The 13,342-nt window shown below is 34.1% G+C and overlaps 1 long non-coding RNA gene across 1 annotated transcript in view; it reads left to right on the forward strand.

Moving 5' to 3' along the window:
* Nucleotides 1–402: 402 nt before the first annotated feature.
* LOC141560053 (uncharacterized) overlaps nucleotides 403–13,342 on the forward strand; it is a 51,643-nt gene continuing 38,703 nt past the window's right edge. Inside the window, exon 1 of the long non-coding RNA XR_012487620.1 lies at nucleotides 403–444. This is a non-coding gene — a long non-coding RNA (uncharacterized LOC141560053). The remainder of the gene's footprint in view (nucleotides 445–13,342) is intronic.

The following is a 13,342-nucleotide window of genomic DNA, read 5'->3' on the forward strand; positions in this document are numbered from 1 at the left end:
TTTTAATTCTCTCCCAGCATTCTATTCCAATGACTCCTTCCATAAAATACAAAATAAAATGAAGCAGTGGGAGGTCCAAAGTGGTGGCTGGAAACCAGCTAACTTGGAGGCAGTAAGTTAAGTTCTTTCACTTGTTCAAGCCTGCTAAGTCAAGAGGCAATTTTCCATCACAGATGAATGGCCCTGCAGTTATTTTTATATGTTTATAGGTCTGAAACAGTATAGTTTACATAGGAACTACAGAGTTTAGGTTAGGGATGAAAACTCATAATGTCAAATGACACTAAAAGAGGTCTACACAGCTTTAATTATCATGATGATTCAGGCAAAATTCCTTTCTTATGCTTGAATCACCTAGATAACTAAAACCAAAGAGCAGCTGGACTTAAGTGATCCCAGATACTTCCTCAGACACTCAGCAGCAACTCTACCAGCAGTTTATAGGTAATTTTTATACACACATCTATGTATGTATGTATATGTATATATACATATACATGTGCATATGTATATGCTTTTCCTGGTTTATATTTTTTCATGCAAGAAATGATTTATATAATTCATACTATATCTACTTATTCTCATCTCCCAAAATGGAGCAAAATAGTATGTGAGATCTGATTATTATTATGTAATAATTTAAAAGAAATCAATTAAAATCTATGGTAAATTAGACATTGTCTGCTTTTGATATGCATGTAATCTTCATTAAAATGGTCTGATAAAATAATATTTAAATGTGTACGTGCTCCTTGGTTTAGAAATAAATTAGGAAAAGCCATTTGCTTCACCCTTAATAGCTTTCTAAAATGTATAGAGATCTATCATGGAGCTCCATAAGGGAATTTATTGTCTTTGTAAAATAGAGTTGGTTCATTTGGATAGTAGTAATCAGGTTTGACAGCTAAATAGGCATGCATAGTTACAGAAATCTTTTTCCTCAGAAAATCTATTTTGGTCAGCTTACAGTTTCTCCTTAAACTATGTCCTTTAATGGATCCAGCCATAGTTATACACATAAAGGTTTAAATGTTCATGATTATTGATGACAGTTCTATATGGAAAGGCTTTCTTAGGTATGATCCTCATTCTTCATGTAGTAAATGTTTTTATATTTGTCCATCAAGATGCTTTTTAGCTATTGCAACACTGATTTGCTCCTAGAGCAAAGAACATTTGATGTAGGCAAATCGTGTGGTCCTGTGCTAGTGTCTCCCTTGTCTCACAATTGATTCAAAAGTTTTTCAGGCAGACCTTGAGGTCCTCCTTATATCTCTTCTAACCTCCATGTGAGCACTTACTTTCTGTGAATCATCCTAAAAATAATCTTTTAGGCAAGTGTATGTACTTTTGGAATTCAAACTACATGTCCAGACCATCAGAATTACACTCTCTATAATAGAATTTAAACGCTTGGCAGTTCAGCTTGAGAAAGGATCCCAGTGTCCAGTACCTACTATAAATAGTAGAGCCTGTGTCTCAGCACCATTCCCTTAGGCAATAATAGTTTTGGCCAGGTTTTATAAATTATTATAATCTGCCTAGCTCAGAATAGCTCTCCAGGCCTGTGCTATTACCAAATAATTATAGGATCATAGATTTAGAGCTTGAAGGAACTTTAGAGCCACATAATCCAATCTCCCTTGTTTCACAAAGGAGGAACTTGAGATGCAGAAACTAAGTGATTCACAGCTAATAAATATCAGAAATGGGATCTGAACTCAGGACTTCCCCATTATTTTCAGAGTTGTAGTCATTGTGTTATATAGCCTTTCTCAAAACAAAACAAAGCATAAATCAGTGATTTCCCTTTCAAAATTTTCCCATACTACTAGGAACACACAGGCAAATTATAAGGCAGATGCTAAACATGACCTACCATATAACTAAACTATCTCAACATAGGGATAAGAAGGGTTCCTGAGAACATATGGAGCCCGATATTTTCTTTAATAATAATCTGACTTGCCAGAACAGAGGCAAGTGAGTGGCTGATTCAACATCTGGGTAATTGTTGTTATGGGATGGGAAAAACCAAATTTTGAGGACCTAGTTCAATATATGATTATAATTGGGTCTCTTTTCCCAACCCACCCCATGATGACATAAACCCCTTCCTTTGGGCTTTATAACCTCTTCTTCTATGAATTCATGTAGGAAAATGTCTGTGTATTAAGGGACAAAGGAATAGACATTTATTAAAGGCATATTATATGGCTAAGCACTTTACAAATATTATTTCATCTGTTCCTCAAAATAACCCTGGGAAGTAGATACTCTTATTCTTCCCATTATGGTTGAAGAAACTAAGACTGACAGAGCTTAAGTAACTTGTCCTAAATTACTTTCTAAATAACCATAAGTAGCCACAAAGCTTTTAAGTTTCTCAGTTCAGATCTTCCTGACTTCCTACCAATGATCTATTTCTGGGATAACCCAGCTACCTTTTGGACAGGTAAGTGGGTAAATAGCTAGCATCTCTTTTCCTCTTTCCCCTGGCCATACAAAAACTTCATGATTCTTTCTCCTTTTCTCCATTTAAAAGTAAAACAAATGAAAAACGAGGACAGGACCTGGTTTGGGGTCCTTCATTCTAATGTGTAAATAAGGTGATCAAAACATAAAATGTATCCCTCTCAGGAGTTAAGTTAAAAGGATTTTTACACTTTATTCTTTACTTAGAACTTTAAATAATACTCAAAAAGAAAGAAAGATCTAAAGGGGGAAGACAGTACCTAGAAGCCTACCACTGACATGATACTATAAATATAGTTGCATTTTTTTCAATTATGGATAACTCAAGACTTACCTGATACAACTTGTAGAAAGATGTAAGATCTAGATGGACAGCAAAACCAAGAACATAATTTTACATAATCTTTACACTTCAACACATTCCTGGATTCATTCCACTGGCTTCAACCAACTACGGAACTATGCTACTAATTATATTGAAAGCACCAGGTTGAATGTATATATGGAGATGGTGTGTCTGAGGCTAAAGGAATTCTTAATGGGGAAAGATGCTTTAATTCAAGTATCAAATTTTAAGATTATATTCTCATTTCTTATATACAGTCAAAAACTTCAAGAAAAGAAATAGCTTTCTAGTAACTCAATAATATAAACTACTGAGAAAAGCAAAAATCTCATGATAATGGAAATAGGGGAAGTATTTTTAAAATCCATGCATCTACATGGTCATCCTTTAAATATTCATACCTATTCTTAGTAGAAAAAAACCCTGTGACATCATCTTTTTCTCTCTTTCTTATTTGTGCTGTTAAGAAATTAAAGTGTTTAACAAAAATATGGTATCAGGTGGCACAGTAAATAGAGCGTCAGGCTGGAAGTCAGGAAGACTAATGACCCTGAGTTCAGATCTGACTTCAAACATTTCCTAGCTATGTGACCCTGGAAAACTACACTAGGATCTTTGGCAAAAAAAAACCCACATGGAGGTCATGAAGAGCTGGACATGACTGCAAAATGATTGAACAACAACAAACAGAAATATAACGAATCACCTGTTGCACATAATATAATTGGGATTAGAGTTATTGGTATTTTAGAAGGATTTAAATCTATCTTGCTGTAAATATATTATTCTCTATGAAAGTCCTCAATTTGGCATGAATGTGATCCTGAGTTTCTAGAGGATGTACTAGAGAAATGTATTATTTCTGACTTGTTTTGTTAAAATTGGAAGGGCTTTGATGTCCAGTATGATAAAATAGGAAGAATACTAGATTCAATCAGAAGATTGAATTCAAATATTGGCATTTATTTTTAAATGAATATTTACATTCTCTATGAATTTATTCTCTATTTATATATTTACATTCTCTTTGAATATAATAGTCCCATTATCCTCATCTTTAAAATTAAGAAAATGAACTCCTGTTATTGTTCAGTTATTTCAATCATTTAACCCCATTTGGGATTGGCCAATTTCCTTTTCCTGCTCATTTTATAGATGAGGAAATTGAGACAAAATGTTAAATGACTTGCTCAGCATCATATTTCGATTAAGTTTTTGAGGCTGGATTTGAATTCAGGTCTTTCTGGCTCCAGTTTGCACTGTACTTCCCAGTTGGAATATAGGAATTGTTCTACATAATCCAAAAAGATCCCTTTTTGTCATATGCACAATATGCAGTGGGCATTTCCATTAATCTTACCTTCTTATCAGAGGAAGTAAGTGGATATGTTATGTAGCAGCACACGGGATACATAGTCACATCTATGCTTCTAGCTTTAAATGTTAGAATTCTATGAGTATTGGTCTAGTGATGAATTGTTTCTCTTATTTGTGAATTAATCTATTTAAGTGTAGACAGATTTTTGTTTAGCTATTGTGACATTAAGTGATGAATTGTTTGGGCTAGAGAGGGCAAAGTTGTGACATATGCCAACGGAGGAAGCACCTATACTGACAAATCAAAAATTATTATTATTTTCAATCTTGCTTTTCTATTAGATAAGAAATCTTTTATTATTTTTTCTTTTTCTTTTTTATATTTTTCTCCTCCCTTCCACTTCCTCCCTTAGATGGCAAGAATTCAATATATGTTAAACATGACAAAAATGTATGTAAATCCAATATAAGCATACATATTTATATCATTATCATGATGCACAAGAAAAATCAGATCAAAAAAGAAAAAAAAAAAGAAATTCAAGCAAACAACACCAAAAGAAATGAAAATGCTATGTTATGGTCCACACTCAGTTCCCACAGTCCACTTTCTGGGACTAGATGACTCTCTTCATCAAAAGATCATTGGAACTGACTTGAATCATCTCATTGTTGAGAAGAGCCACATCGATCAGAATTGATTATTGTATAATCTTGTTGCCGTGTATAATGATTTCCTGGTTCTGCTCATTTCACTTAGCATCAGTTTGTGTAGTCTCTCCAGGCTTCTCTGAAATCATCCTGTTGGTCGTTTCTTACAGAACAGTAATATTCCATAACATTCATATTCCATAATTTATTTAGTCATTCTCCAATTGATGGACATCCACTTCGTTTCCAGTTTTTAATTGCTACAAAAAAGGGCTACCACAGACATATTTGCACATGTGGGTCCCTTTTCTTCCTTTAAGATCTCTTTGGGATGTAAGCCTAGTAGAAACACTGCTGGGTTAAAGGATATGCACAGATAAAAAAAATTTTTGAGGACAGGTTTAGTATTCTAATCATTTTGTCAGTATTAGTTAAAATGAATGAAGGTATATTATGACTGTAACCCTTGCATAAAACTTGGTGTAATTATAGACAAAACTGTTCTACCAGAAAATATAAAGGGTCACAGAAATAGTGACCATGGCTATTTGTTAAAAGAACATCATTTAGAAGGACATAGGGAAGCAGCCATGTATTTTACGTCAACCATGACATGGAGCAACACACAAGTGATGCCCAGAAAAAGAAAGTAGAGTAGGTGTGTAATAGACTAATTTCCAAGGACTCAGACTTCAAGGACTTAAGAAAAAAGAAGATAAAACTAAGGAATGAGACCACTCTGGATTAAAAACAACAACAACAACAACAACATATGAATTTATCATTAATACCTTATAGATCTATAATTTTCTCTGTGGACTCATAAGACCCCCAATCGAGGAAAAAAGGTAAGTATAATAATGTGAAATGCACTGCCATTCTAGACAGTCAACTGCAAGTATGGTCATATTTATAACCATAATTTTATTAAAAATTTGCTAAAAAATTTTTACAGTCCAGGATGAGCCTTGTTAGACTGAATAACAAAGAATACATATCACCCATTCCTGTTAAAATACTAAAGATCATGGGGATAAATAAAGGGAGCTTTCTTTAAAATAATAAACAGTATCTATCTAAAACCTACAACAAGCATTATAGGTAATGGAAAAAAAGCTAGATGCATTTGCAATAAGATCAGGGTTGAGACAAGGAAGACTTGTTGTAAGTTGTCAATTGTCTAGTATAAGTTTCACAGAACCTCTAGTATGGGTCACAGAGTATTGCAACATAAACAAAGACCCAGAGGAAAAAGAAACTCTCTCCGAAAACTAATATCTATAGAATCTTCCATTCTCCCCCACCCTGAATTTGTATAATATAATTGTAAATTCATTAAGAACTATACTTATATATAATATATATGTGATTGAAAAAAAAAAAAAAAACTAAAACCAAAAGAACAAGGAAGGTCAAATTGTGCTGAAACTTATCAAACTCTTTGAAGATTAGTAAATGGATAAATAGGGAAAAAAATTGAAGACTTGTTCAGGTGTCTTAAATATGTATAATTCTTATCCTATGGAAAACCAAGTAAGCCATTTGGCTTATACATTGATATCAATTTGAGGAGACCTGGAGAACAGTTCTAAAAGACTGATGACCACTAGAAACTGATTTCATTTATCAGCAGAGATCTTAGTGATGTTGAGATTAGTAGTGACCCACCAAACAGTTTGGTATTCTTGGTATTAAGTACATTTTATCATTGAAAAGTGCAGATAATGAAGTGACAACAATTGATTGACATATTTTGATAATTGCCAAAGGGCACCTAGGTGGTATAATGGACAGAGGGTTGGACTTAAAATTAGGAAAACTCATCTTTTTGAATTCAAATCCAGCCTTAGGCACTTATTAACAGTGTGATTCTGGGCAAGTCACTTAATCCTGTTTGCCTTAGAAAAGGAAATGGCAAATAATTCCAGTATCTTTGCCAAGATAGCCCAAAAGGGGATCATGGAGAATTGGACAGTTAGAAATGGAAATTCCCAAACATTAATAAATTACCTACTTCTTGGTAGAAATTGTTATTGTGTTCATTTAGTTCTTATGTTTGGCTTGGCAGATAGACACCCAAATATTTTATTTAGTCTACAGTTATTTTAAATGGAATTTCTCTTTTTATCTCTTGCTGATAGGCTTTGTCAGTAATATATAGAAATGTTAATGATTTTGTGTGGGTTTGTTTTATTTCCTGCAACTTTGCTAAAGCTGTTAATTGTTTCCAGTAGGATTTTGGCTGATTTTGATAGAAATTTAGCAGTATAATCATTTGCCAAGTCATTATAGATTGCTAGCTAGGAAAGAAAAATATAGAGGTACAGATACACTTTCCCAAAGGTAGCATAACATTGTAGCTATAGTGGTACCCCAGGGGAAAAGTGAAGGTTATATTTTGAGACCTGGACCATAATTAACATAAGAACAGCTGAGAACTTCAGACTTTCACTGGATAGCATGTCCACAGTGTACATGACCCCTTTTTAAAATTAAACAACTCTTTTCTTCCTCAGCTATCTCTGGATTACTTGTAGTACAATCAGATAACTAATGAAGGAACCATGAAAAATGATTACATTCAATGAAGCAAGGATGGGACTTGAGGGACTCTTACTAGAAAAGATCTTTACTCTTTGACAATTTACCCCAAACGTGGTAGCAGGAAAAGTTTTTTTTCATATGGCCATGGGAACACTAGGTGATAATAGGTAATGAGAGAGCCTTAGAGTTTAGTAAGAAATCTATTTTATTAGCCTCAAATGACAGCAGATATCATTTAAAAAGTGAAAATTTTACTCAATATGAATACAAAGAAAATGTGTATTTCATAATTCAAGAATAAAATCATTTCAAATGTAAATCATTGAAACATATTTAGAAAAGCCACCTATGTTTAACCTGTATTGGATTTTTTGCTGCCTAGGGGAGGGGGGTGAGGGGAAGGGAGGGAGAAAAAATTGTAACACAAGGTTTTACAAAGGTGAATGTTGAAAAGTATCATTATGTATTTTGAAAATTAAAAAGCTATTAAAATTTTTAAAAAGAATATAATCATTGCATTGGTAAACCTTTGGGATTTATCTGTATTGACTTTGTCTCTGGAAAAAGAACTTAAGAACATGTTTTCAACTAGAAATGAGACAGACTTTCTGTCTCTTAAAGTGTCTTTGAGATAAGAATTCCTAATAATATAATAGATTCCCTACTAGTATCCATTATGACCAAGGCAGAGGCTTTGGGAATAAGGCACTAGCTATGGTAGATATCCTGAAGTCTAGGATTACTCCTTACCCTTCATAAGGACATCTTTATTCTGAGCTTTTTAATCACACTTCACTGATTATGTTATGAACAGTGAAAGATTGTTCTCAATGAATCATCATGTGGCATTAATGATACTTGAGACTACTCAATCAGGACAAATCCTACAGACTATATACCACACTTGTGTATGTTTTTTAAGAGATCACAGCTAGCTAAACAATTGACTTGTGTTGTAAGGTATCAAATGGAAAGGATGCAACTTCTCATTAACTAATATATCTTTCAGCTGAAAAAAAAAGCAGAGCTCTGATAGAAATAAATGGTGAGATGATACCCTTGTACATTTTCAAGGCTGTTATCAAGTAGATAGAGAAATTGAGGTCTTTAAGGGATACAGATGTTAGTGGATTAATGAGGAATGATTCTACATCATGTTGTAGAAAGATAAGGCAACTTGACTGTTTATAGAACATCCCAAAAGAGTAGTGAAAACCCTGTAAAGACAAATTCATGGCAATCATCTATTGCTCTCAGAGGAGACTTAATTGAATATATGATGTACAGGAAGGAAGTGGACACAGTTCAGCAGACTATGAGTAAAAAGACCACCTACATGTTGGTTAAAGAATGTCTGAACATGATTCTGGCTCAGAAAATGACACTTCTAGTGAAGAAAATATTTTTTGTCCTATATCCCAACAATCTTGCACCAGACCTAGAGAATTCTCAGTTTAACCAAGGAGGTGAGAGGGAGGATTGCATCCCTAAATAACACCTTCATGTTTAGAATTTCAGCTCCAGAAAGCCCTATTAAAGTAAGGAAATTCACAGAACATATAAATACTGATATCCAATTCAGACCTTTCACATGTTCAAATTTAGGAAAGCAAAACTATGGTTTAGATAAGATTCATTCACATTATTCATTAATTTATATATAAGGAATGCAAATCAGCAAGTCACAAAAGAGCTAGATCTATCTGACTTAAATGTGACTAATGTATGTAAGTATGGATGAAACTGAAAAAGTGGTTACACATGTAGTCAGACAATAATAGTAATATTTATTCATTTCTCATATATGTTTGCACATGAATATATATATATATATATATATATACATATAATTATATATATTATATTTGTATGTGTGTGTGCATGTGTGTATGTGTAAGACGTAGACCTTTTTCATGGCTGCTCATCAACCTTTGGTGATTATCTGATACTCAGCTCTCACCTAAGACTCCACAAAGCTATAGCATATGCAGTGGCCATATCCCAATAAACCATCTCAGCAAGTGTTCTAAATTAAATAATTTAATAATAAATAAATCAAATAAGTAAGTAAGTAAATAAATAAATAAATAAATAAAATAGGTCTCAAACCTATTGGTGAATTAAGGGAGTGTCTACCAAAGTAAGTGAAGACTTCTACCAGTAGAATAAATAGATGAGAACGATTTATTCCACTGGACATGAAGGCAGTTGAAGAGGATGCTGTGAAGCACTTAGAGCATCTTAGACATCAAAGACACTAAGGTCATCCACTGTATCCTTCACTATCTCCAGTCATCTTGCCTTCTGTCTTGCCACTGGATTTTGATAAATCTGAGGATGATGGCTTTGTACATCTTTGTATACCTTAAATCCAATTCATGCATGAGTCAAATTATTGTCCTCAGTTCTGCCAAGCATTCAAACTCCATTGGGCTAGCCACATTGTTCAAATGCTAAATGTATACTTGTCAAAAAGACTATTCTATGGAGAACTCACACTCTTTAGTTTTCAAAAAAGGACTGCTGATCAGGTACCCGGGGACTGCCAAATTCCATTGCTGATTTCAGAGAGAAGACAACCCTATGTCCTGGGTCACTTGTGGCAGGGTTGGGACTACATCCCCAGTGTATCCACATCTGCTGCTTCATCACTTGACTGTCACCAGAGAACTTTGAGTTAGGTCAAAGTAGTAAAATCGTATGGATGGTATCTTTTGATTTGCCCATTAAATGACAGAGAGTTGCACAAAATCACCAGCCTTACTCTCTCTTTCCGAACCATTACTACTTAGTGACAGTGTCAAGAACATAGTAATGGCTCAAGATGCAGTGGATGATCTTGTTATCTTCCACATCTAATAAAACTCTGAGCACTCCATACTATCTATTTCATCTGCCTTCCTGGCCTTTAGAACAAATTGTTCTCATCTTCTCATTGTACCAGGGAAAATATTTACATACTTAGGGAGGTGCCTCCCTTCAAGTCACCAATGGGTTTGAAACTCCTTGGTTATCCTTAATTTGATTTAGACCATCTGCTGAAACAGGTTGTCGGGAGTACTCACTATGGACGCTATAGCTTCTTGGAGCCACAGGTAACAGGGGAATCAGGTGGAAATCAAAGGAAAAAGGACTTGACAGCTCTCACACTGGAAATACCAGTCTTCCCTGAACACACTACACCCCAATTAGTTAGTTGATTATTGTCTTCATGCTCAAAGAAGACCAAAATAACTTTATTTAAATACCTAATATATTAAATATTTAACATAAAATGAATTTAAATACTTAATATATATGAACCCAATGGCACAATTTATAAATATTTAAAAAGAAAAAAATAATGAATTACAAAGATAAATAGACAATAAGAATATAATAATGGGAGGGCATTCCCAGATAAACCTAACAAAAATAAATGAGAGAAGTAAGGTGATGGAGTGTGGAATAAGACATGAACACATACATATGTCTGTCTGTGTGTGTGTGTGTGTGTATGTGTGTGTATGTGTGTGTTCAGGAGGGAATTTAGGGGAATTTGTTTTAACTTCATATTTAATACAAGAAATTTTTTCTTTATTTTTAATGAGGTAGGAGAGAAAATAAACTTCTGTTGATTAAAATAGAGATAGTGAAATGCTACACATATGAAATGTTGCATGAGCTTTAGCATGAGATCACTGCATTATTAATTTTATTTAATTGCTTTACTTTGTTAGAAGAGATTTCACAAAATGGAAGTAATGTGTAAATATGTGTAATGTAAAAAACAAAACACATCAATACAATTGGGGGAAAAGAAAAAAAAGGAAGACGAGTTTAAGAACATCATAGTCTCTGGGCACCTGGGTTTTTTCTGTTTTATGGTGCTGTGCAAAACTAATTGATGCTGATCTTAATGGTTTCTAAGATCCCTACTATGGGCTTCTAAAACCTCCAGGAATTTTGGGGGATTTCTGAGTACTGAGGATTTTTTGTGGGGATCTTCTACTCTTGATTCTTGATGTTGAGCTCTACATATATCTGGTGCTTCTGTGAGAGAGCTGGAGGCTGCCAACTAATCTACATATACCAATACTAGCTAGCCCCCTAGGCTTCTGACTGAATTTTTGTTCAATTCTGGGGCAGATGGAGGGACTTATTATAATTTCTCATTGAATTTAGTCATCAAATGGCCGAATGAGGTTTTCAGATTTTACTAGAATAGGTGTATGAGATCTGGTTGGTTTTCCTCTGATTAAGCAGAGGATTGTTCAGAAGCATGGCTTTTAAATACAACATACAGTCACAGGGACACATTTCAGTAACCAGGAACCCTTATTTTTATTAAACCCTATTTATCACTTTGAAACAATTTAAGGAGTTTAAGATTCAGTTGGAGTAAAAGTGAATTGGCAGTAAAAAACTTACACAGGCCTTCTAAACAGTATTATATCAGACAGAAAGTTCTTTGGGAAGGTTGATAGGTATGGAGAGGAGCCACTAAGGATTTTCTTAGAGATAGTGGTAAAAGCTGAGTGATTGAAAATGCAAAAGAAGGAAGTGCATTGAATCAACACTTCAGAGGCTGACTATTGGATGTGTATCTGGAGACAGGGTGTCTGAGGATAATGAAGCAATGCCAGGAAATTTTGAATAGAGAGGATACTTCATTTGAAGATTGAATTTTCTTTTCTTTCATTTAAGAAGTTACTAAAACTCAGGGATTTGCCTGTTTATTTTTCCTTTTTCTGTTATTGTAAATATACTTAAAAACATGAAAGCTATATTTCTTTCTTTCATATATTAACAAATTGGTGCAATTTAGTCTTATAATCAACTCCCACAAAACTAGATCTGCTTTTCTTCCCTTGACTTATAAGTATTCAAAACAATTAATAACATTACAGAATGGAAAATACATGCATTCACTAAAATATGCACAACAAGATATGACAACTTTTGCTGGAAAAAAGAAATAAAGCATCAATATAAAAGGCACTGGTAAAACTGTCTTTAGATCTGCCAAATTCTATGCAAATTACTCAGAGATGGTGCTGGGCTTTTAACTCTGTCTAGATAATTGATCTTTTGATAATGGGTAGAGATCTAGCTTTGGAAAGGAGCTAGTTCTCCATTCACTATCAAGTTTCCCCAACAAGTTCTAACTGTGTGACCCTTGTTAACCTCTCAATGCCCCATGCAATACTTAAGACTATTAATTCAGAATAGAACAGAATTTATTAATTTTACTTATAGTCAATCTACAAGCTTTTATTCAGTACTTACTATATGTCAGCAATGGAGATAAAAATAAAAGCAAAAAGAAAGGATGATTTTGTTCTCATGGAGTTTACATTCTAATAAAATTGAGCTAAAAAGTATGAATGGTATGGAAAAATGTGACAAAGAGCAGAAAAAAAAAAAACAAGCTGGGAAAGAAATGATGGCTGGATGGCCTATTAACCGTTCTGAAAATGAGGGTTCCAAGAGGAGCTCATCAATGAGAGAAGGAGATCCTAGGAGTAGAGACATTCCTCTTCCTCAATATGGAGATACTACAAAGAAATGAGAAAAGGGAAGAGAGATATTCTCTAGGGTAAGAAAACCATATTGAGGAAATTCTCAGGATGAGAAGGCAACTGAGACATAGTAATGAAGGGTAGAGAGAGTCTCCTCACTGAAAAGTCCCTAAACAGATCCCTAAAGGTGAATGAAGAAGTTTTCCATATCTTTCATGTGAGAAGAAAAGTAATAGAGCAATTATGAGGCGGGTAGAGATTGCCATGCTAAGCTGATTCAGGATCAAGATGATATAGCTCTTGAGATTCACTCAAGATCATTCAATCAGGCATCATAGTGACAGCCAGTAGAAGAGAAATAACAGTGGGAATTAGATCAAGAGCAAAGGATAAATCTGGATCTAAGTCACTTATCAGGAATGAGCTAGTAGGTATAGGTAGTAATGAGCTATGGTGTTAGTAAGGAACATTGTCCAATTTACAGCACTTTCACTTTCCTCCTCATCCT

The sequence above is a fragment of the Sminthopsis crassicaudata genome, chromosome 3 (genome assembly GCF_048593235.1).
Source record: "Sminthopsis crassicaudata isolate SCR6 chromosome 3, ASM4859323v1, whole genome shotgun sequence".
NCBI lineage: Eukaryota > Metazoa > Chordata > Mammalia > Dasyuromorphia > Dasyuridae > Sminthopsis > Sminthopsis crassicaudata.